Genomic DNA, 26,078 nt, shown 5'->3' with positions numbered 1-26,078 from the left:
GTCGCCTTGTGTCGGTGTCTGTGTATTTGAAGGAGCAAACACTTCTTCTGGTCTTTACAGACTGGTTTTAGCAGGTGAAGATCTCCTGTTAGGTCCCTGGGCTGTCTCTGTATTGTCGCTATGATTACAGTTGAGCAGGATTGGAGCCAAATCTCACGGTTGCTGCTAGGTCCACTTTAGAGTCTTCCAGTAGGGCAGGCATTAGTGCAAGTGCCCATTTCAGGGTCTGCAGATAGTGGGCTTGTGTGGATGGCTGTGGCTCCCTACACGTCTCTGGGATGGCTCCTGACAAGTCACTGGGCAGGTCCCTGGGTGGATAGAATTGGTCCTGGACCATGGCTGGAAACATCCATGGTTCCTTCAGCATCCACTGTAGAGACTGAGGTCAGCAGGTCTACCTCTTGGGGAACAGATCAGCATGACTCCCAGTGGATCCCTGGGTAGGCAGGATTGCTGTGTGACTGCAGCAGTGAGGGTCTGGAGTTGGGTTACAGGGCTACTTAAAGTTCCATAGTTTGGTGGGCTTACCTCTGGGGTTCAGATGGCTGTGTCTCCAGGAAGGTCCCTGGGTGTGCAGGAGTATTCTCTGTCTGCAGTTGAGAGGAGCCAAGTTACAGGGCTGCTTCAGGATTGGCAGTTGGACTGAGGTCAGAGAGCCTGCCTCAGCATGGACAGGTGTGTCTGCTGACTGATTCCTGGGTGAATATAAGATTATGACTGGTGGCCAAGAGTGGCTGGAGCCAGGCTTCAGGCCACTTCAAGGTCTACCAATGGGACCAAGGTTGGAAGGCTTGGGCTTGTTACCTGTGGCAGGGGTGAATGTGACTCTTGGAGGGTTCCTGGCAGATGGTGCTGGTGGCAGGACCAAGACCAAACAGGGCTATAACTGATTCTACAGGGGGACAGAGCTGTTTCCTGGTCTGTATCTGGAACCACAGTTGGTGATCCTGTCACCTGGGCATGGGCCTGCCTTCTCAAAAGGTCCTCCTCAGTCTTAGGCTCCACTGGGTTTCACAGTCTCCTCCCTGGATCCAAAAGCTCCCACAAAGTCACTTTGTCTGTGGATAAGCTGTCAAATTATTGTTGCTGAGAGAGGATATCAATGGGGGACTTTCTATTCTGGCATCTTTCTGATGTCACTCAACATACAGGTTTTTAGTTGGGCATGATGGTCACTCAGAATGTAACAAATAGGTGGCGTAGTATCCACTTTCTCAATATTGTTTAAGGACATGGTTTAAAGGTTATGTTGATAAGGTAGAGAAGAATAGGGAGAATGTAAGCAAGCAGTTTAGGTTGAAACTTTATATATTTTTTTCAAAGGTCATTATGGTATTCTCTTATTTTTTTTTTGCGGTATGCGGGCCTCTCACTGTTGTGGCCTCTCCCGTTGTGGAGCACAGGCTCCGGACACGCAGGCTTAGCGGCCATGGCTCACGGGCCCAGCCACTCCGCGGCATGTGGGATCTTCCTGGACCGGGGCACGAACCCGTGTCCCCTGCATCGGCAGGCAGACTCTCAACCACTGTGTCACTAGGGAAGCCCTATGGTATTTCTTAAAAACTAAGCTGCCTACCAAATAAGCACAATGATGAATAACATCAAAATGCTGTGGCAGGAAAGAGTCTTCATGGGGGTGAGTAAGAATCAGCCAGTGTCAGTTCGCATTTCTCCAAAGCCTATACAGCTGATTAGACAGGGGAAGATTCATGATTATGTTGCATATACCATTCCACATTTTCATGCGTTTTTCTAGGTCATTTACTTGGAGACAGATTTCAGCAAAAGCAAATATATCTCATTTCATTTAGGATGCCAAGATGGTGTGACATTTTTGCAATTGAGATGGTATTGGTGGAATAACACAATTCAATACTTGATAAATATCATTTTCTCAAGCCAAAGGAATTTAAAGTTTGAGTATTACAAAGTCCATTGCAGAAAAAAAAAAGACAAAAAATAAAAAACCATGATGGATATAAAAATAAATTATTCAAGTTTCAAGGAATGATAATAAATGAAGCCACTTAAAATTTCACCATATTCAATTAAACAAATACTACAAGACAAATGGTAATGCATTTGAGCAAAACAAACAATAACATTTCAAAATGGCAGTATTTATATTAAAAACATTGAGTATCAATGATGCTATATTTTTCAAAACAGTCTTTTTCAGAAGAATGTAAATAACTACTTTAAATAAGTTAGCTCTCATAGAATATATGGAAAGGATGAGAATTTAGAAATGACCTAATGAAGTTTTCTCATTGTTTCAATGAATAAACTGAGACCAAGGATAATCAATGACTCATTCTACAGTACTAATTGTGACAGTCAGAACAAGGATTCTTAACACCTGATCTGAACTCTATGCTCTTAATCTATATTATGCAACAGCAATTGCTTAATGCATGTTATTATGAGAAAATTGAATATTTTATAGCTCTAAATTTAATACTTATATATCAGGTTAAATGTTTAAATTTTGTGAGCATGTAGAATATAACATTTATAACTATGGATCTGTATATGTTTACTATAACTACAGACCTGTGTATATATAAATATATTGTATAAACTATGGATCTCTGTTTATAACAAATATGCTGATTAAAATCTGATTTATTGTATAAGGTTACTAGTGTTAATATTTAAAATATTTATCCAAATAATGAATAACACTGTGTGACTATTTCTTCTATTCATTTCATGAGTTATCTCATGAGATCTTATATGGTTAGGTAGATAATCCTGATATGTGATAGATGTTAGGAAAATCAGATGGATTAATAATTGATTAATGACCATCAGCTATTGGTAATGATATCCAAAATTTCCTGATAGATCTTATACTTGGGAAAAAGTGTCTCCAGTTGTGTAACGATTCATCATGACTCTCTTACTCTTTATTTTCTCTGAATAATTTGAAGATTTAAAAAATTTTGTGTAACAAATTTTGTGTAACAAAATTTTGTTAGAATATATCTCAAGATGATAACGTTTTGTTAGTATTAGAGGCAGAATCCAGAAATACTGTAGAGAGAGAAGGAGTAAACTGAATTTGATTAAATAAAATTTAACAGAAATAAGTATAAGGCCTTCTATTTGTATTGAAAAAAAAGGAATAAATACCAGTGCCATAATTTATGCAAAAATATAGATATTTTAGGCAGCCATTAACTACCTCACTGTGGGGCATTTAAGTTAATTATTTTTTGCTAAGTCCTCAATTAATTAAAGAGTAGTAAAAGAAAGATGCAGAACACTAAGAAATATGTACCAATAAAAACGTTTATCAATATGATTGTTGAAATTTAAGGTAACTTACACAATAAGGTATTATTCACAATTTCATCAGCTTTAAGTTGTCAGTTTCTTTAGACTGTTTCATGTATACATTCACAAGCAGAGGAGAGTGCCACCTCCTGCCCACCATTTTAGGTAATGTAGAAAAAAAGGATTAGATCACAGAAAATTTCTTCAGTCTTCCCCAAATCCATTTATCAGTTGCCTGCCTTCCTAAGGTAATAAACAGAGATGATCCCCAATTGCAGCTTCAGCTTTTCCATTTGAAAGGAGGGCATCCTCTGTCATTTATAGAAATTTTATAAAGTAGAAAAATGCAAAATCCTCATGTCATATAACTATATTTAAAGTCAAAGAGCATCTCACACTTTTGTTTCATCTCTTTGTAATTTATACTAATCATCTCATTGGAAGTGGACAGCCTAAGCCTTATGTTGCCATATTCTCCTAGTAAAGTAAATAGAAATAATTTATATGAATTGATAGTGATGCTCATCTTTATTTTTGCCTATAAGTTCATAGTATTTGGTTAGCTCTAGGTATTAAACTTCAGGAGATACTTCAAGTAGAAGAACACAGGTGATAAAGATGAGATAGAAGGATGTGTTGAAATAATGTGACATGAAAAATAATTGAAGGATATAGGTTTTATCTGAGTGTCTATGTGTGTTATGGTAGCTGCCTTCAAATACATTTTTGTACAACTTTAACAGTGGAATTAGTGGAGTTAGGATCTATAATTATAAAGTATAGTAAGACAGAAACAGAGCTCACAAAATGAAGGACCTGTGTAACAGAGAAATCTGTATATGACATAGGCAGTCTCAGGGTTTGAAAATTTCTGATTGTGGAAAAGGTTCATGCAGAGGCTTGACAGTCATTTGTCAGGATGCTGATTGTTTAGCAATAGATGTTCCTTCCCTTTAAGCTCAGAAATTCTATGATTTTGTGTGTTTCTTAGTATTATTCTTCATCCAGCATCATAGTCTAACACAGAATTTATTCGGCACAAATTTGTAATTCTTACATATTGTGAGGTAAACATAACCATCTGTGAAACTGGAGATAAAAGAAACATCAAAATTTTAAATGAAAAAATCCTGTGCTGCTTTTATTCAAATTATGAATAAGCCTCTCTTACGTGTTTCTTCTTAGCATATGTATGTGTTGATATTAGTGTGCATATATAGAGCAGGGGCGAGACGAGCAGAAAAACACCTCATAAGTAGTAAACTCACCATTCTCTCTGGAGTCTAGGAAGTATTACACATTTGAAGAGTTACTTCTTTATGATATTTGGCCCAGATTTTCTCATTTTAACTCAGTCCATTTGTTCATCTCATACCTTAATAGTCTCCTCAGTGAAATGCTCAATAATTCTTTATCCTCTCTCTTCTTATACCTTTCAGATATTTATAGGCTTTTATCATCTTACCTGTTAGTCATCCTTTTGCACAGTTATAGAGACTTCGATTCTTTAATCATCTTTCATAAGTCAAAACCTATATTCCCTTAATCATTTCTGTTACGCTTCTCTGAACTTCCTTTACAAGTCTTTTATCTATAGTGTTCTGGTACTGAGATGTCTAAAGCCAAGTCTTTCATACTAAGTAAGGATGAGTAAGTGTAGCAAACCTGGTCTTGAGGCTTTCTACATTGGGAAATAGAGTTACTGTTTTTCTGTGCTGTATTTTTCTTTAGAACACAGAAGGACTTAAGTTTCTTCAAAATATCTTGGTTAGAGGGAGAATCTGTGTTGGTAAGAGGCAGTTTTTTTTTTTTTTTTTTTCCTTTTCTGAATCTGGTTCCCTGTGTTATATTTCTTGTCAAAGTATTATTCATGCTTTCTGGTTCTAATTTGAAGATCAGTGTTTACATTTATTCAATTTCTAGTTCCCTTTTCCTTTTTTTTAGCTCTATTTATTTTAAATTATAACTTGGATTCAAACATTTTGTAAGATGATACCGAAATATATCTAATACATTTTGAAATATGGGAATTTTCAGGATAAAAAAGGTAACTGCCTTAAAGGAGTAAAATTTAATTACATCCTGGACATTAATCACATTTGAAAGTAGCTGCTTCAATTTTTAAATTCCTTTTCTTCGAGTTTATAGCTTGAAGAAGAAAGGATGCAGTTTTACTCTTTCTTTTTTTTCCCCCTTATATTTCTTTTAAACTAGCTTCTGAATATGAGCTCTGATTTCTACAATTGTCACCAACTCACACATCCTAGAACCATTATTTAATTTGTTTAGGGGCTTTATTCTTCTCTGCCCTATAGTCAAGTTCTTTCTACACTTTAACTCTAGGTGTCCAAGAGACATTAATGTCTTTGAAATCTATCTTCTCCTTTCACTGACCATTTTTCCTTCTTCAGCATTGTCATTTTCTGATCTCTAAGCTGAAGGGAAAAGTCACCAAACCATGGAATCAATGGAGAATCGAAAAGCTAGGAATTCTTCTTTAAGTACTACCTCAGAAATATAATAGTTAGATTTCTTATAGCTGTTCATTAGACTTTGACTTGGCAATCAGTTCTTACCATGCAACTAAAACACAGAAATAAGTAGTTTTGTAGTAATGGAATTAATTTGCAATATGCTGAAAATGAATGTAGTTAATAAGCACATGAATCACCTTGTTAGTATTCCAAATGAATTAATTTACTTCAGGCAATGATGGCAATCATGAACTGAAGCAGAGTTTTATGTATGCTTTTTAACATGAGAGAATAAGACAACAAGTTAAGTAATTCCTTCAAGACCAGTGATTCTGGCTGTTACATTTTTTAATTCAAGTTACTTGGATAGCAATACAAGCTTGTTTTGAAAACTTGGAACCAGCTTCATTGTTGAAACCATGGTCTATAGCTGAGGTTATAGATATACTTTGTAATTTACTACACACAAACACACACACACACACACACACACACACAAAGGGTTAAAAATTCAAAACAGGCAGTGCACGCATCAGGTAATTAGGATTAATATGTTGTTTGGAATTAAAGTCGAATCCTTTTAATTGGCACATCTCAGTGGGAATAGAAATACAAACTTGTAATTAGGTGATTGGCCTGATTATCAAAGCTTCATTGGCATAGATTGTGCAGAGAGAGTCTTTTTTCTTTTGGCTTGAGTTTTTCAAACAACTATAGCATGTTAAGGGAGAAGCTCTGAACAGCCATAATAGGGCTTCGATGTTGCCTAAAATGAACAAATGTATGCAGAGTGAATCATCTAAGCCTGTTAAAGTATTTCATAACTGTATGTGAGAATCAGCATTTTAGAAATAAAAATGCCTGTGCTATTTTAGTAAAATAATCTAATTTTTAATATTTATAATAAGTTAGATATATTTAACTAAAGCCTCTACCAATTAAATGGATTTGAAGTAGGTTTGTCATTGTTAGGCACCAATCAGTTTCAACTCTGATCTATATTCAGGAGTCCAACCACGTTACTCTGGGGCATGCAGACAGAGGTCAATAAGCAAGAATGAGAATTCTTTTCTTTAATCTAATAAAAAGGCTTATGAGGGGAAAACCCGTCTAAAGTTAAAGAGCTGTAAACAGTTAATTGGCCACTATAAATTGTTTTTATGAGTGTGTTATGTAGTTATTTAACAACATGTTATTGTCATTTTCTTCCCCTCATGCTCTTCTCTGTGTTCCTGATAGTGGAAATCAGGATTTCAACAGATAAAGTTATCTAATTCATATTGTGATACAACAGAACAAAATAATTCATTGAGGATCACTTAGGCACTCTTAGTTAGGAATTTGTAGTGAAACAGAAAGGGTCTGGGCACAAGTTCCTATACTTAAGAAAATGGGTTTTACATAATAGTAGTAATTCACATAAAATCTTAAACATGTTGCATATTTAAGAGAATAAACTATATCAAGCACTTTAGAAAACTCATTTACGGTGAATTCCAGTGTTATTTAGAAATTAATTTTTATGTTCCCTAAATGCTGTTTAGATATCCTATTTTCTGTTACTATATATAGCTGAGTTTGAATGGCATGTAAGTGTGTGTGTGTGTGTGTGTGTGTATGTGTATGTGTATTGACTCAAACTACATTTCCTGCAAATAAGAGCTCTATGACCTATAGCAAATTGGATTATATGAAAGCATGGAGGATGAGATTAAAATATATGAGTATAAGTTATTTTCCTTGTCACATATACTGAGGGGTAGTGTCATCATTTTCAAGGGACCACAAAGGACTCACCTTTAAAAAATAGAAAACAAGAGGAAGTATAAAGTCTTATTTATTGTAGTTATATAGCATAGACAAGTGTTCTGGGTGAGATAGATACTACCTCACCCCTAGTCGTTCACATTAGCTCTCTATGCAGTCAAAAACTACTTATACTGTGAAGATTGTTTCTTGTTATTTTATAGTGGAAATCTGGCTCAATAATGCCTGTGTATTACTCTACGCCTTGAAAACAACATTAAGAGACATATCAGTAAAACATACAGATGAACTTGGACTTTTGTCTAAGTTAAAAGGTCACCTCAGGAAAAGATAATCATTTTCTATTAATGCTCAAACTACTATGCACTTCACTGAACTATGTGGAAGGACACAGTGTCTTATTAGAAGATTAGTTTACATTATAGTCTGATAAGAATGGCTTGTAAAGTGTGATTCATGCCCTGAAACAGCACACTAAAGATAATTTCTCCCCTGTCTAGTCTGTAATAATGAAAATAACCAAGAAACTACATCCTAGACTTTATAGTTGCATAAACATATACAAAATCAGGTCACCTTATGCCACCATTGTCATTCCCCATTCTTATTTACTATGGTTATTCCATTTATTCATAACTATACTCGTATTAAAGAGGGAATATAATCAACTGTTTCGTTTGGAGGAATACTTCCACATTTCCAGAATGAGCAACGTATCAGCACCAAATGATAGGAGGAGAGGAGGATAAACTACCAATTAAATATGCTGTGTGAATTTAATGTATTATTTATTTATTTTTATTCATTTTTGGCTGTGTTGGGTCTTCATTGCTGCTTGCAGGCTTTCTCTAGTTGCGGCTAACAGGGGCTACTCTTTGTTGCGGTGTGTAGGCTTCTCACTGCAGTGGCTTCTCTTATTGCAGAGCGCAGGCTCTAGGTACGCGGGCTTCAGCAGTTGTGACACGTGGGCTTAGTTGCTCCGTGGCATGTGGGATCTTTCTGGACCAGGGCTCGAACCCATGTTCCCTGCATTGGCAGGCAGATTCTTAACCACTGTGCCACCAGGGAAGCCCCTGTATTATTTGTATATTGATCTATTTAGTGTAAGGATAATTTTGCCCAGTTAATGTACGCAAGGCCAAACAATTAAAATATATTGAAATATATTTAGAGAAATATCAAAACAGCCTAAAAATAATAGAGACAACCCATAATCCTTACTATTGGTCAGCGTTTAAGTATGAAAGGATTCCTAGTGGTACATTTATTATTATAATTTATTTCATTATCATTGTATGGACTGTATAGAAATATGGAGGAGGAAATTTGCAATATCTCAGACTGCTATAAAAATTTCCATATACCTAGAGAGAAATATAATAATTATGAATTAATTCAGCTGTATAGTGACTGATTACTTACTGTAGAATTATTTACTGTATTAGTCAACGAATCGAAATGCAGTAACTTTTTAAAGTATATTGTTAAACAGAATATAGCTTAACTAAGACAGGTATTATTTCGCACATCATTTGTTACAAAGTTGATAACTACATTTGATGGTTTCCTGTCACCCAAAATATGATATCATTTAATATTATCATTAATAGTAATTAATGATAATATAGGTATCATTTAAATGTATTTTCAAAAATCCTAATTATTCTTCAAAACACAGTTCAAATTCCATCTTATTAATAGAGATTTCTCTGGCCCATCCTCAGAAAGATTAGCTACTCCTCTGTTTCTTATGCAGGTTTGTATTATATATTTCTCAATTTAATTTAATCATTTATTTACATGTAGACACCCTTTTGAGGTCTTGAAATTATAGAAAGAATCTGTCCATCATCTCTATGTGGGGGAGAAATTACTGGCTACTTGGGACAAGAATTCTTGAAATAAAACACTATAATATGGCAAAGCTCCGGAGAGGAAGTAACATTGGAAAAAGTTAAACTGACGACTGGCATCAGAGATAAAAGTTGAGGTGAAATGAGTGTATTTTAAGCTCTTTTCAAGGGGCTATGGATGTTTGCATGCACCCTGCTGCACATGGTCATAAGAAAGGCCTACTTGTCCCTCCAGGACTTAGGAGATGTGCAGTGGGAATACACTCTAGAGTGAAATGCTCCGTGTGACTGGAAGAGGGCTGACTGTGTGCTGACTGCAAATGGAAGGATTGAGAGGTAGGAGAGATCTTTCTGTTGCTGAGAAGAGAGCTCACAGCTTGCCTGACCAACTAGAACAAAAGCATGTGACTCCCTCCATTTCTGGTTTGCCAGGGCCTGAGGGAATCCAACAGTCCAACCTGAATGAGTACTGTGGGAACACCAAATTGCAAACAATCTTTTGATTGCAAACAATCAAAAGAAAAGTATCAATCATTATCAAAGTAACTAGAGGGATAAACATCTAGCCAAAAACGTAGACAATTGGAATATGCTGAGGCAGAACTGATTATGAGAGAGATGAGAATTTCCAGAAAAATATTAATAATGTTCCAAGAGAGGCACTTATAATTAACTCTTCATCCAAAATCCTTCAGGAATCAGAAAGTATGATTTCCAAAGTAAAAGAAGTCACTATATAAACAAACAAAAAAGACTATGATCACTGTTAAGGAAGAAATGTCACCAATGTGAAAGAAACATGAAATATGAAAATCATGAGTAAAGAACCCTAGAGCAGAATTTTCCAACTGTTGGGTTTTTTTCATATTGTTGAGCAGCTGATGGGGTACATGTGTGCTGAAATATTGATTCCCCACAAGCTGTGAAGGCCTCTGGTAGCCAGGGTGCCCAGGCTGCTACCATGTGCAGCCTACTCCATTGGCCACTGATGCTGTGAAAAAGAAATGAAAGACATTGGGAGCTCTGGTTCAGAAGCTAGATCCAAAGAACTCATGTGTGAATATCTGAAGTTCTAAAAGGAGAATAAGAACGGAGAGAAACAATAAAAAAACAAACAATTCCATCAAAATCAAGTGGACTCTTCATTTGAAAAATCTCACTGAGGTGCAGACAGTATAAAGGAAACAGCACAAACACAGAGTATACTGTCATATACCCAATTTGAGGAAAGTACTTGAGAAAGTGCCTCAAAGAAATGAAATTTGAAGCAGAACAATATAGAAAATGTAGAAGTAGGAAGAAAATTTTAAAATTAATATTAGGACATTAATTAAAATCATAAATTAGTATTGCTATTAGGATTATATATATTAATATTAGGATTATGTAGTTACATATAAATATATGATAATTATGTGGCTTGGAATTTGTAATACAAGGATTAGGTAAACCAAAGAGACATTGGGAAAAAATTTTGCTCCTCTAAAAATTCTTGAGTTGGAGGAGGAGTGTGGTGAGGAGAAGGGAAAAAGAAAACATTCTAAAGATTTTGTTAACATAGGAGAGGAAATTGAGGAAGTTAGTCATTGTTGTGTTGGGTTCACAGTTATTATTAATTTAAATGTGAAACTGGTGAAGTACTATGGTTTAGTTTAGGATGGGAAATGTAACAATTTGTTTCAGTACCACTGCAGGTTTGTGCACCTGCCTTGTTTTCCTGCCAAAGCAGTCTTGACAATGGCTTAAGTTGGTAAAGCCAGTTTGCTGCTGCTGCTGTTACATACTGATGGGATGAGAGTACTGGAGACTGGGGACTGAGGAGGAGGGACCACTGCACTAGTAGCTCTGTGCACCTCCTATATCTGGTCACAGTGTCTTGCCTTGCATCCAGGCTGCCTGCCTTCAGCCCCCATCTTGAGGCCTGTACAGCTTTCAAATATGTACATCTTAGGACTGCTGGTGAGTTGACACCTCATAGAACAAATTTTGACAATAAAATTCAGGATAAGATACATCCTCCCTTCTATCACTCTTCAAGGAACTGTGGCCAGCTCGGCCATGTATTCCTTCCTTCCCTGCCTCATTCCTTTTTTTAAAAATTTTGTGTCCCTGGGATTGCACTCACCAGTGGTGTTAGCATATAAACTTTTGCCTTAAATGCTGTCTTGTAAGGCATTCAGGTTAAATCTGAAGATAAACACTGGTGGCACCAAAAAGAATTGTGGAACTTCCAAGTTAATGGATCAGAAAGGAAAGGGAATGAAGAGAATTAGGTATAATTAAAAAAAAAACATAAAGGTACAGGCAATTAAGAAGCGACAACAAAAAAAGTAATGTAAGTAGTAAAAACACAATAATAGAGAAGAATGCAAAACAACATTATCAATTAATGATGTTTTTAAAGGTATTGATTTTCCTATTAAAAGATTCAGGCTTTATGATTGTGATAATTAAACAAAATTCAGCTGCATAGGTTCTATTAGAAACATCTAAATCCTAGTAACAACATGTAAATAAGGGGATGGATGAAGATGTTTTAGGCAATTGCAAACTGACAAGTTTGCAATCATAATTAAAATAGGTAAAGTTCAATTCAAATTAAAAGTATTAATTGGGGCTGTTAAATTAATTAAGGAGGCCATTAGACTGAGGTGGTTCTAATATCTTAGTAGTCTACATAAGCAAATCAAAACATAAGCCTTTAATGCCTCAAGGTTAAGAAGTAGAAACTTAACAAAACCAATTTCAAACAGCCAAGGAGGCTTTCCCAAATACTGTACCAACTTAAGCCATAGCCTATCAAATAATTTCCTTGCTTTGCTTCTGCCTCTTTTTATGAAAGTCTCTACCGTAAGCTCCTGTCAGTGGAGTGCTCCTGACCACTTCAGGTTTGGCACTGCTTGATTTGAGTCTATTTTTGCTCAAATAAACTCTTAAAGTGTTTAATATCCCTCAGTTTATCTTTTAACAGGACAAAAGAAAGTATAATGCAATAACAATAGGTACAGAAAACATGCCATATTTATAACAGTTTGTGATGTCATTATGTAATTCTACTACTTAGAGCCTAACGCATGGAGGCTAAACAATATGCTACTAAACAACCAATGGATCACTGAAGAAATCAAAGAAGAAATTAATAAAGTACCCAGAAACAAATAAAAATGAAAACACAATGATCCAAAATCTATGGGATAGAGCAAAAGCAGTTCTAAGAGAAAAGTTTATAGTGATACGAACCTACTTCAGGAAACAAGAAAAATATCACATAAACAATCTAACCTTCCACCTAAATGAAGCAGAAAAAGAAGAACAAACAAAACCCAAAATTAGAAGGAAAGAAATCATAAAAATTAGAACAGAAATAAACAAAATAGAAACAAACAAAAATTGCAAAAGCTCAATGAAAGTAAGAGCCATTTCTTTGAAAAGATAAAGAAAAGTGATAACATTTAGCCTGACTCATCAAGAAAAAAAAAAAAAGGCCCAAATCAAAAAAGTCAGAAATGAAAAAGAAGAGGTTACAACCAATACCACAGAAATACAAGGGATCATTAAGAGATTACTATGAATAATTACTTGCCAATAAAGTAGACAACCTAGAAGAAAAGGACAAATTCCCAGAAATGTATAATCTCCAAAGACTGAATCAGAAAGAAATAGAAAATATGAACAGACCAATTGCCAGTAATGAAATGGAATTAGTAATTTAAAAAATCCCCACAAACAAAATTCCAGGACCAGATGGTTTCTACCAAACATTTAAAGAAGAGTTAACACCCATCCTTCTCAAACAATTCCAAAAAAATGCAGAAGAAGGAACACTTCTGAACTCATTCTATGAGGCGAGCATCATCCTGATGCTAAAACCAGACAACGATATCACACACACACACACACACACAAATTACAGACCAATATCCCAGATGAACTTAATGCAAAAATCCTCAACAAAATATTAGCAAACCAAATTAAGCAATACATTAAAAGGACCATACACCATGATCAAGTGGGATTTATCCCAGGGATTCAAGGATGCTTCAATATATGCAAATCAATTCATGTGATATATCACATTAACAAGTTGAAGAATTAAAATCATATGATCATCTCAATAAATGCAGAAAAATCTTTTGACAACCAACATCCATTTATGGTAAAAACGCTTAACAAAGTGGATATAAAAGGAACATACCTTAACAAAATAAAGGCCATATGTGACAAACTCACAGCTAACATACTCAACAGTGAAAAGCTGAAAGCATTTCCTCTAAAATTAGAACAAGACAAGGGTGCCCACTCTTGCCACTTTTAATTAGCATAGTATTAGAAGTCCTAGCCACAGCAGTAAGACAAGAGAAAGAAAGAAAAAGCATCCAAATTGGAAAGGAAGAAGTAAACTGTCACTGTTTGCAGTTGACATAATACTATACATAGAAAATTCTAAATATGCCACCTCAAAACTACCAGAACTCATCAATGAATACAGTAATGTTTCAGGATATAAAATTAACATACAGAAATCTTGCATTTCTATACACTAACAATGAACTATCAGAAAGAGAAATTGAGGGAAAAAAATCCCAATTATAATCACATCAAAAAGAATAAAATACTAGGAATAAATCTAACTAAGGAGGTAAAAGACCTGTACTTGGAAAACTATAAGACACTGATGAAAGAAACTGAAGACTCAAACAGATGGAAGGATATACAGTGCTCATGGATTGGAAGAATTAATATTATTAGAATGACTATACTACCCAAGACAATCTACACATTCAGTGAAATCCTTGTCAAAATACTAAAGGTGTTTTTCACAGAACTAGAACAAATAATTCTAAACTTTGTATGGAAATACAGAAGACCCTGAATAGCCAAAAAATCCTCAGAAAGAAGAACAAAGCTGGAGACATCACACTCCCTGATTTCAAACTATACTACAAAGCTTACAGCAATCAAAACAGTATGGTACTAGCACAAAAAACAGCACACAGATCAATGGAACTGAACAGAGAGCACAGAAATGAACTCACACTTACATGGGCAATTAATTTATGCATGAAGAGGCAAGAAAATACAATAGGGAAAAGACAGCCTTTTCAATAAATGGTGTGGAGAAAACTGGACAGCTACATGCAAAAGAATCACACTGGACTACTTTCTCACACCACACACAAAATAAATTCAAAATGGATTAAAGACTTAAATGTAAGACCTAAATCCATAAAACCTCTAGAAGAAAACAGGTAGTATGCTCTTTGACATCAGTCTTAGTAATAATTTTTTGGATATGTCTCCTCAGCAAGGGAAACGAAAGCAAAAATAAACAGATGGGGCTACATCAAACTAAAAAGCTTTTGCACAGTGAAGGAAACTATCAACAAAACAAAAAGGTCACCTACTGAATGAGAGAAGATATTTGCAAATGATAGATAAGGAGTTAATATCCAAAACATATAGAGAACTCATACAACTCAACATCACAAAAGCAAACAACCTAATTAAAAACTGGTCAGAGGATCTGAATACACATTTTTTCAAAGAAGAGATACAGATGGTCAACATCACTAATCATTAGGGAAATTCAAACCAAAACCAGAATGAAATATCACCTCATACCTGTCAGAATGGCTGTTATCAAAAAGACAACAAATAATAAGTGTTGGCGGGAATGTAGAGAAAAGGGAACCCTGTGCACTGTTGCTGGGAATGTAAATTGGTGCAGCCACTATGGAAAATAGTTTGGGAGTTTCTAAAAGTTAAAAGTAGAACTACCATATGATCCAACAATTCCACTCCTGGGTATTTAACTGAAGAGAAGGAAGACACTAATTAGAAAAGATATGTGCAACCCTATGTTCATTGCAGTATTGTTTATAATAGCCAAGAAATGGAAGCAACCTAAGTCCCTATCAATAGATGAATGATGGATAAGATGTGGTGTATATATGCTATGTAATATTACTCAGCCATAAAAATAGAATGAATCTTGCCATTTGTGACAACATGGATGGACCTAAAGGGTATTATGCTAAGTGAAATGTCAGAAAAAAAAAGGGAAATACTGTGTTTTCCTTTATATGTGGAATCTAAAAAACAAAACAAATGAACAAACACAACAAAACAGAAACAGAGTCATAGATACAGAAAACAAAACAAAAACAAAACACAACTAAACCAAAAGAACTTGAAGCCATATCATAAATACTGTCATAGGAAAGCCCACTAAGACGAGACATGGCAATGTGCTTGCTCAAGTCAACAATCCAGGCATTTTGCAATTTCTCTTGTCATGCCTCGGGCTACTGTAATTGAATAGTAGACTACTAATTAATAATATAATTTGCCCACAAATTGTTATCATGCCATAACTTTCCATCTAAAGTTCACACCTTAAGTGGATGCTAAAAGGGCAGTATTTATGATCTATTTAAATTTGAAATTTCCCTTGAAAAGAAATGAGAAGGATAAAATGCAACTAGAACATATAAAGTAGCTAATTTGTAGTCGTTTATTGATTGACCATGCATTGATTGATATAAAAAGTAACCTTGGCATAGGCATGTCATATATGAAATTTTAATTGAAAGAAGTATTTACAAGATGTATAATCTTTAGTCATCAAGAAAACGTGCAACCTGATTGTCAGTGTGTTGGACTCAGTTAAACACATATTAAAACTCTGGCCAAATTATAGCATATTGGTTTCTTACCAAAGAAGCCAAAAAGTAGCTTTTTATATCCTTATAGTAAAGTAGAAATGGTGAGGAGTCCTGCTCCTGGTTAGAAACCTGTGTATGATTTTCAAGCTTCATCGTAGGCATTGCAAAGCCTCCACCTGGCAGGACTTACTGAGAAGCTGCCTTCCCCACACCAGACTTGTCTGAGCTTCTCTCTTTGCCTGATGCCTTGGGCAGAACTCTTCTTCAGATGCCTCAGCCAAAGCCTCCTTATGGGGAAACCTTGAGCTTGTTCTCCATGGGTGGTCTTAGTTTCTTCTATTAATGAAACTACCACCTATATTCTTCATAATTTCAAATCTATCTCTCTAGCACATACCTCCAGCCTAAAATCTTGGCCTGTATTTACATTTGTGTATTAGTCACATGCATCTGGATATCTTGGTAACATTTCAGTTACTCACTAACAAAGTAAATGGATAATAATAATCATCATCGTCGTCATCATCAAACTAACTTCTCCTTTATTATATGCCTTTTATAGAAATCTTCTTCTAAGTTATTTCTCACATTTGTTGTTTCTTGCCTAATTACACTGTTGACTCCTTGATTCACATCCTTATCATCACACTTCTATATTATTTCAAAAATTTATCCAGTCTCTTTGTCATATGTACTCCTTTATAATAAATATTCTTAATGTTGCCATTTATATTTCTAAAAGAGCAAGTCTTGATAGCAATTCCCTATTTTGAAAGACCCATTGCATCTCTGTTACCTTCCTAAAGAATGAAGTGAAATGTCTTAGCATGGAATTTAAAGACTTTAAGCAGCCCCAAACTTCTTTTCCTGTCTCTCCTGCAAATACTCCTCTGTACATCAGTTTTGGCTAAAAGAAATTAGTGAAGAGGTTGTAAAAAGAGTCTAAGAACCTTCTTGTTATTGTCTTCTTTTCATATTTCAGTCACTCTTATGACAATCAATATCTGCTAATGATTTGTCTAGGGGGCTAAATACTATTTTCTGAGTTACTAGAATGTTATTTTGATCTGTGCAGTCATTCATTCAATTATGCACTCAACAAGCATTTCCTGAAAGTTATTTGCTAGGCATTCTGCCAAACATTGGAGATATGTGGTCCCTTCCTTCATGGACATGAACATGTATATTTGACCTATTTCCCCTACTCTTACTTCCTATAATGCCCTGCTCAAATATTATTTCCCCTATAAAACCATCTATAACACTTTTGCCAACCCCAGCATAGTTTACTTTCTTCTCTGTGCCTCATAGTCATGGTTGTATTCTATATTAAAAACAAACAAACGAAACCGTATTCTTAATTTGTATGGAGTAGACATATGTAATTGATATCTGGTTTTAAATATTACTAATAATAAAAACAATATAGTGAGTATGAGTACCAAATTAGTACCACAAGTTAAAACAATATAGCTTGGTGCAAAAAACACAATACAAAATAGCTTGGTGCAAAAAATACAATACAATATTCTTTTTGCCACTTATATTTGATCATTAAGAGCCTCTCATTCTGAAAAGCTATCTTTTTCATGTTTACATATTTAGGCAGCATGTCTAGAAAAATAAAACATTTATTTAGCCTTCTAGTTTTCCCCTTCCTTTCCCTTTTCTGTCACTGCAGTCTAAACACTAGGTCAATGAATGCCATCAGGCTATCTGCATACCTTTAATATTCAATGATGTATGAATTTACAGGATATTGTGAAGAGAACCAGGTAGGACTGAGATTTTGTCCCTTCCTTGAGGATTTTGGAAGACAAATGTCAGTGGCTATTGCTTAGACCTACTTGGGGCAGTTAGGGCCAAATATGCTACTCACCCTATGGTACATACTTAGGTGTTGGTATGTATACATTGATATACAGCTAACAAAGAGTCAGAAGTCTTTGGTGTGTTTATTTTTAAAAGTTTTCTGACACATATGAAAATGCACAAAAAAGTATTTATGAGCAAGGGATAAATATGATTATATTATGCATATTCTTTGGAAACAATCATTTCTTTTTTTTCTTTACTGCTTGACTTTTCTTCTTCCAACCTCTATCCTTACCTATCTGCTTTAGTTAACCTGTTAATTCAAGTTGCCAACCTAGAAAATATTATTTTCTATTTTTCTTCATTCCTATTTAATACATATTGTCACACCCTCCCTCACACATACATACATACTATACATGCTTATCTAATAACATAATATCTAATAGGTATCTATCTATCTATCTATCTGCATTATATTTCTGGTCATTGCTTTACAAATATGAGATAATCCACGTTTCTCTGAATCTTGTTCTTTTTCACTCAGCAGTACCTTGTGAAATTCTTCCAAGTCAGTTTGAGTAGTTCTTGTGAATTTTTATTAATGATAGCTGATATATCATGGCACAGATATAATGAAATTAATCAAAAATTCTTCTATTAATGGGCATTCTACTTTTTAAAGTTTTATTTGTTTGATTTTGGTCACTGAACACAATGTTTCAACAATCGACTTTTGACTTGCAAACTTACCTACTGGTGGCTTTATTTTAGTATATAGGTTCACTGCATTGAGGAATATATGAACCTATATGATATATATGTGTGTTTGTGTGTATATGTATACATTTATATTGTTCCAATTGCTTTCATTAAAGCCTATACAAGTCACATTTCTATCAATGTGAACACTTTTCCAAAACATCCTTTCAGGAATAGATGTTACCAAGATACCACACAGATAAGAGGTGTATTTGAAAATTTCTTTATATTAGCATTATTCAAAATTTAATGATCATCTTTAATATTCCAGGGTCTTAGGAATAACAGTTAATAAGGACATCATGACTCTTGCCTTTATAGAGCTTTACAGTTATACTGAGGGCAAAGACAACGAACAGTATTATGTACTAATGATAGGGGAAGTACATTCATATAGAAAAACATAGGAGGGGGTGCTTCTGGTACGAAGGTTACTGGAAGAGATGGTGCCGCTGGCGCAGGTCTGTCTGCTCATCGAGCTCTGCTGCTAAGGGCTGCAGTTACCTGAAACCTCAGGCAGAAGAGGAGAAGAAGAGGATAGCAGCTGAGGAGACAAAGAAGCAGGATGAAGTGAAACGGATTGAGAGAGAACTGGCAGAAGCCTGAGAGGATCACATATTAAAGTGCATTTGCCTTTGAAGCATCATGGATGAATAGAGTTTTCTGTGCTGTGTGAAAAGAAGGAGAGAGAGAGGGGAGAGAGAGGGAGGGAGGGAGGGAGAGGGAGTGGGGGGGAGAGAGGGAGAGAGAGTAAAACAGGTGAATTATAACTCCCATGTTTCTGGGTTATAAATCTAGGTGGATAGTGGTTGTCATTCACTGAGATTGGAAATGAACTCGTATATGCAGGTGCTGGGAATGTAAATTGGTGCAGCCACTATGGAAAATAGTTTGGAAGTTTCTAAAAGTTAAAAGTAGAACTACCATATGATCCAACAATTCCACTCCTGGGTATTATATGCAGGTGTGAATAGAAGGTAAAGAATTCCATTCTAGACATGCCAAAAGTGAAGTGGTTGTAGCTTATTTACATAGGTAAATACATAGGAATTGGTTTTGAAATAAAATGTAGAATTTTCAACCATTCACATATATCTCTGAAGTCTTTGAGCCTATGGATGGTTTTGGAAGATCCCTGAGCAACCAAAAATGATAAGCAATACATAATGTATGCACATTTCCAGGAGAGAGCTGGTTAATTTTCATCAGATTCTCAAAGGATTCTCTCATCTATTAGTGCTTTTTGAAGTCTTGCAAAGGAATGAAATCACTATAATCTAGTATAGTCTGAAGTCCAGGCGCCTGATTCCTCCAGCTTTGTTTTTCTTTCTCAGGATTGTTTTCGCTACTCAGGGTTGTTTGTGTTTCTATACAAATTGTGCAATGTTTTTGTTCTAGTTCTGTGAAAAAATGCCATTGGTAGTTTGATAAGGATTGCACTGAATCTGTAGATTGCTTTCAGTAGTATAGTCATTTTCACAATGTTGATTTTTCCAATCCAAGAACATGGTATATCTCTCCATCTTTAATTTCTTTCATCAGTGTTAAATAGTTTTCTGCATACAGGTCTTTTCTCTCATTAGGTAGGTTTATTTCTAAATATTTTATTCTTTTTGTTGTGGTGCTAAATAGGAGCGTTTCCTTAATTTCTCTTTCATATTTTTCATCATTAGTGTATAGGAATGCAACAGATTTCTGTGCTTTAACTTTGTATCCTGCTACTTTACCAAATCCATTGATTAGCTCTTGTAGTTTTCCGGTTGCATCTTTAGGATTCTCTATGTATAGTGTCATGTCATCTGCAAACAGTGACAGTTTTACTTCTCCTTTTCCAATTTGGATTCCTTTTATTTCTTTTTGTCTCTGATTGCTGTGGCTAAAACTTCCAAAACTATGTTGAATAATAATAGTTAGATTGGGCAACCTTGTCTTGTTCCTGATCTTAGCAGAAATGCTTTCAGTTTTTCACCATTGAGGACGATGTTGGCTGTGGGTTTGTCATATATGGCCTTTATTATTCTGAGGTAAGTTCTCTCTATGCCTACTTTCTGAAGGTTTTTTTTATCACAAATCTGTGTTGAATTTTGTTGAAAGCTTTTTCTGCAGCTAGTGAGATGATCATATGGTTTTTATCCTTCTATTTGTTAATATAGTATATCACATTGATTCATGTGTGTCTATTGAGGAATCCTTGCATTCCTGGGATAAACCCCACTTGACCATGGTGTATGATCCTTTTAATGTGCTGTTGTATTCTGTTGGCTAGTATTTTGTTGAGGATTTTTGCATCTATGTTCATCAGTGATATTGGCCTGTAGTTTTCTTTTTTTGTGATCTTTGTTGGGTTTTGGTATCAGGGTGATGGTGGCCTCATCTTTGTGACATCTTTGTCTGGTTTTGGTATCAGGGTGTTGGTGGCCTCGTAGAATGAGTTTGGGAATGTTCCTCCCTTTGCTATATTTTGGAAGAGTTTGAGAATGATAAGTGTTAGCTCTTCTCTAAATGTTTGATAGAATTCTCCTGGGAATCCATCAGGTCCTGGGCTTTTGTTTGTTGGAAGATTTTTAATCACAGTTTCAGTTTCAGTGCTTGTGATTGGTCTGTTTATATTTTCTATTTCTCCTGGTTCAGTCTTGGAAGGTTGTGCTTTTCTAAGAATTTGTCCATTTCTTCCAGGTTGTCCATTTTATGGGCATGTCGCTGCTTGTAGTAATCTCTCATGATCCTTTGTATTTCGGCAGTGTCAGTTGTTACTTCCCCTTTTTCATTTCTAATTCTGTTGATTTGAGTCTTCTCCCTTTTTTTTGACGAGTCTTGCTAATGGTTTATCAATCTTGTTTATCTTCTCAAAGAACCAGCTTTTAGTTTTATTGACCTTTGCTATTTTTTCCATCTCTTTTTCATTTATTTCTGATCAGATCTTTATGATTTCTTTCCTTCTGCTAACTTTGTTTTTTTGTTCTTCTTTCTGTAATTGCTTTAGTTGTAAGGTTGGGTTGTTAATTTGAGAATTTTCTGGTTTCTTGAGTTAGAATTGTGTTGCTATAAACGTCCCTCTTAGAACTGTTTTTGCTGCATCCCATAGGTTTTGCATCATGATGTTTTCATTGTCATTTGTTCCTCGGTATTTTTTGATTTCCTCTTTGATTTCTTCAGTGATCTCTTGGTTATTTAGTAGTGTATTGTTTAGCCTCCATGTGTTTGTATTTTTTACAGTTTTTTTTTTTTTTACTGTAATTGATATCTAGTCTCATAGCATTGTGGTCAGAAAAGATACTTGGCATGATTTCAACTTTGTAGAATTTACCAAGGCTTGATTTGTGACCCAAAATATGATCTATCCTGGAGAATGTTCCATAAGCACCCGAGAAGAAAGTGCATTCTGTTCTTTTTGGATGGAATGTCCTGTAAATATCAATTAAGTCCATTTGTTTAATGTGTCATTTAAAGCTTGTGTTTCCTTATTTATTTTCATTTTGGAAGATCTGTCCATTGGTGAAAGTGGGGTGTTAAAATCCCCTACTATGATTGTGTTACTGTCGATTGCCCCTTTTATGGCTGTTAGCATTTTCCTTATGTACTGTGGTGCTCTTATGTTGGGTTCATAAATATTTACAATTGTTATATCTTTTTCTTGCATTTATCCCTTGCTCATTATGTAGTGTCCTTCTTTACTCTTGTAATAGTCTTTAAGTCTATTTTGTCTGATATGAGAATTGCTACTCCAGCTTTCTTTTGATTTCCATTTGCATGGAATATCTTTTTCCAACACCTCACATCAGTCTGTATGTTTTCCTAGGTCTGAAGTGGGTACCTTGTAGACAGCATATCTACAGGTCTTGTTTTTGTATCCTTTCAGCCAGTCTTTGTCCTTTGGTTGGAGCATTTAATCCATTTATATTTAAGGTAATTATCAATATGTATGTTCCTATTACCATTTTCTCAATTGTTTTGGGTTTGTTGTTGTAGGTCTTTTCCTTCTCTTTTGTTTCCTGCCTGGAGAAGTTGCTTTAGTATTTGTTGTAAAGCTGGTTTGGTGGTGCTAAATTCTCTTAGCTTTTGCTTGTCTGTAAAGGTTTTAATTTCTCCATTGAATCTGAATGAGATCCTTACTGGGTAGAATAATCTTGGTTGTAGGTTTTTCCCTTTCATCACTTTAAATATGTCCTCCCACTCCCTTCTGGCTTGCAGAGTTTCTGCTGAAAGATCAGCTGTTAACCTTATAGGGATTCCCTTGTATGTTATTTGTTGCCTTTCCCTTGCTGCTTTCAATATTTTTTCTTTCTGTTTAAGCTTTGATAGTTTGATTAATATGTGTCTTGGCATGTTTCTCCTTGGGTTTTTCCTGTATGTGACTGTCTGCACTTCCTGGACTTGATTGACTATTTCCTTTCCCATATTAGGGAAGTTTTTAACTATAATTTCTTCAAATATTTTCTCAGTCCCTTTCTTTTTCTCTTCTTCTGAGACCCCTATTATTCGAATGTTGGTGCCTTTAATCTTGTCCCAGATGTCTCAGAGACTGTCCTCAAATCTTTTCATTCTTTTTCTTTATGCTGCTCTGCAGTAGTTATTTCCACTATTGTATTTTCCATGTCACTTGTCCGTTCTTCTGCCTCAGTTATTCTGCTATTGATTTCGTCTAGAGAATTTTAAATTTCATTTATTGTGTTGTTCATCATTGTTTGTTTGCTCTTTAGTTCTTCTAGGTCCTTGTTAAATGTTTCTTGTATTTTCTCCATTCTATTTCCAAGATTTTGGATCATGTTTACCATCATTACTCTGAATTCTTTTTCAGGTAGACTGCCTCTTTCCTCTTCATTTTTTTATTGGTCTGGTGGATTTTTACCTTGCTCCTTCATCTGCTGTGTATTTCTGTGTCTTCTCATTTTGCTTAACTTACTTTGTTTGGGGTCTCCTTTTTGCAGGCTGCAGGTTTGTGGCTCCCGTTGTTGTTGGTGTCTGCCCCCAGTGGCTAACGTTGGTTCAGTGGGTTGTGTGGGCTCCTGTTGGAGGGTGCCTGTATCTTGGTGGATGAGGCTGGATCTTGTCTTTCTGGTGGGCAGTACCCCATCCAGTGGTGTGTTTTCAGGTGTCTGTATACTTATTATGATTTTAGGCAGGCTCTCTGCCTAAAAGGTGGGGCTGTGTTCCTGTCTTGCTAGTTGTTTGGCATGGGGTGTCCACCACTGGAACCTGCTGGTCATTGAGTGGAGCTAGGTCTTAGCATGGAAACAGAGATTTCTGGGTGTGCTCTTGCCTATTGATTTCATGTGGGGCCGGGAGGTCTCTGGTGGACCAGTGTCCTGAACTCAGCTCTCCTACCTCAGAGGCTCAGGCCTGACACCCGGCCAGACCACCAAGACCCTGTCAGCCACATGCCATGAAAGTGATATGAAATCATGCTACTGCTAAACTGGCAGATGTTCTTTCCTGCTCTTGACTGAAAGACTCTCCACTGAGGGTCTTAGGTATCTTTTCTTTTATACTTCACTGGATTCATCCACAGTAAATAATAACCATGATGATGGTGATGATGATGATGATGATGTAATGTGTGGTATGTGTTGAAAATCCAAAGATTTTCTCATATGAAATCTCTGTACTTCTTCCCAGTTCTCAGTTTTGTGTCCAGTGGTATCTGGCAGAAGCACCTCTGTGCCGCTTTCCCCGAGGGCTGCTGCCCGCCTTGGCCCCAGCCCAGCAGCCCCTTTGCACCCAGGAAGTGGATTACACAGCCCCAGTGGCAGCCCATATCTGTTCCAACCACTCGTGGGCACCGTTCAAACGATTTTGATTTGACATTAATCAATCTGAAATCTCCAGAATTAGGATTTTTATCCCCTATCAATTCAAATATTTCAACTTGTGGATTTAAACTTTTCCTTTATTTTCTGAACTTTTTCCCTTTTGCAGTTATGACATTAGGGGTTCCTAGAGCTCATAATGTTATTGCCTTAATTGATAATGGCATGGGATTAGGAATCATCAGAGCCTTTTGGAAAGCTACTATAAGCAGGAACAAATTTTTCTTCTGCTTTTACCTGAATGACATAGGATAGCTTTTGAATGTGAAAACTTAAGTGCAGCCATACCTCATTCTTTATGCTTATCGTTGACCATGATTCTGACTGGAATATCATTTCTTCTGGAATTGTGTCATAGAGTATTGGTAATAAAGATTGAGTGAGATATATATTAGTCTCAACAAAGCACATTAAAATTATTAATTCTTCAGTCATGTCTAAAATCATTGCTTATAAAACAAAATTACGTAGACTTGTTGTTTTAAAACCAGCCCTGTTCCATCAATCTCTCTCACCGTCAAAATGTTTTCTCTATCATGCTCTAGCAATCACTCTGTCCAGTTTGTATTTTCTATACCTTACTTCCCTCTCTATTATGAGGATACACTTTTACTAGAGATTTAGAATATTACTAGTAGCTGGGGATGAAATTATATGGTTGGAAAAAGAGATTTTTTGTAATTGGGAAAAGATTTCCTCCTCCAGAATGTTTAGTTTTTTTCTTTATTTCTAGGATTTGGCTTATTGGTACTATTTGATGTTTACCGTGTTGTATACCTCTGGCAATTTCCCAAATACCTGACAGCTCAACTAGGCCCTCATTCCAGCTATTGCTGCCACTGTTTTCTCCAGACTTCATTTCTTGAAACATCCTCCACCTCAATTTCATATGCAATTCTTTGGAAAGAGCAGCAGTTTTTCACTCTAGAATCTACATCTCCAGTTCTGATCGCTATTTATGCTCCATTATTTCTGCTTGAATAATCTACTTTTACCGTAAATTTAGCCTATGAAACTTTGAAGGAACAGTGCTAAAGCCCACCTATGTGGTCTAAGGTTTTGTTTCCAACCTACGAGAAATTTATTTTAAGGCGAAACAATGAGATTCCTCCCCAGTCTTGTATCTGTGGGTTTATAATTCATACACTAGTAAAAATAAGAAAGCAAAAATAAAAAAGGAAGTTATTCTAACTGGAGGGTACACAGAGAGGACAAGGCATGAGTGGTGTTGGTGCCAACAACCTCAGAAACAACAGGAACCAGGTCCATCTCCTTTGGTGCCAGTTTTCAGACCTTACTTGTTAGCAGTCTTCACACAATCATTGACAGAAGTAGCAGTGCTCTCAATACCTGCAGACCTATTAGCAAAAATAGCCCCTTCAACAGAGACTGGCAAGAATTTCAGTGATTCACTTCATAGGACTTGATAATTTTGAAAACCATAAGTAAATAGGGAAAATGATAGATGTCATATGAATCACACTTAAGAGGACTAGATTTTGGAGCACATGTAAAAGACCCTCTAGCAACTTTCAGAACTGGGAGGAGATTGATAGACATTTTTGGAGTTCTTATAAAATGTGCAGTAATGGAGTGAAAATGATACTATATGTGATGTTTATTGTGGCTCCACGTTTACTTTTTTTTTTTTTTTTT

At 35.7% G+C, this 26,078-nt stretch overlaps 1 pseudogene; it reads left to right on the top strand.

Annotated features, from left to right (window-relative positions):
• Window positions 1-351: 351 nt before the first annotated feature.
• The window catches only part of LOC103076962 (NADH-ubiquinone oxidoreductase chain 5-like), a 36,832-nt pseudogene continuing 11,105 nt past the window's right edge, over window positions 352-26,078 (top strand).

Source organism: Lipotes vexillifer, unplaced genomic scaffold (assembly GCF_000442215.2).
Source record: "Lipotes vexillifer unplaced genomic scaffold, Lipotes_vexillifer_v1.1 scaffold510, whole genome shotgun sequence".
NCBI lineage: Eukaryota > Metazoa > Chordata > Mammalia > Artiodactyla > Lipotidae > Lipotes > Lipotes vexillifer.
The sequence above is the reverse complement of the archived record's forward strand: the minus strand, read 5'-3'. Positions and strand labels throughout refer to the sequence as shown.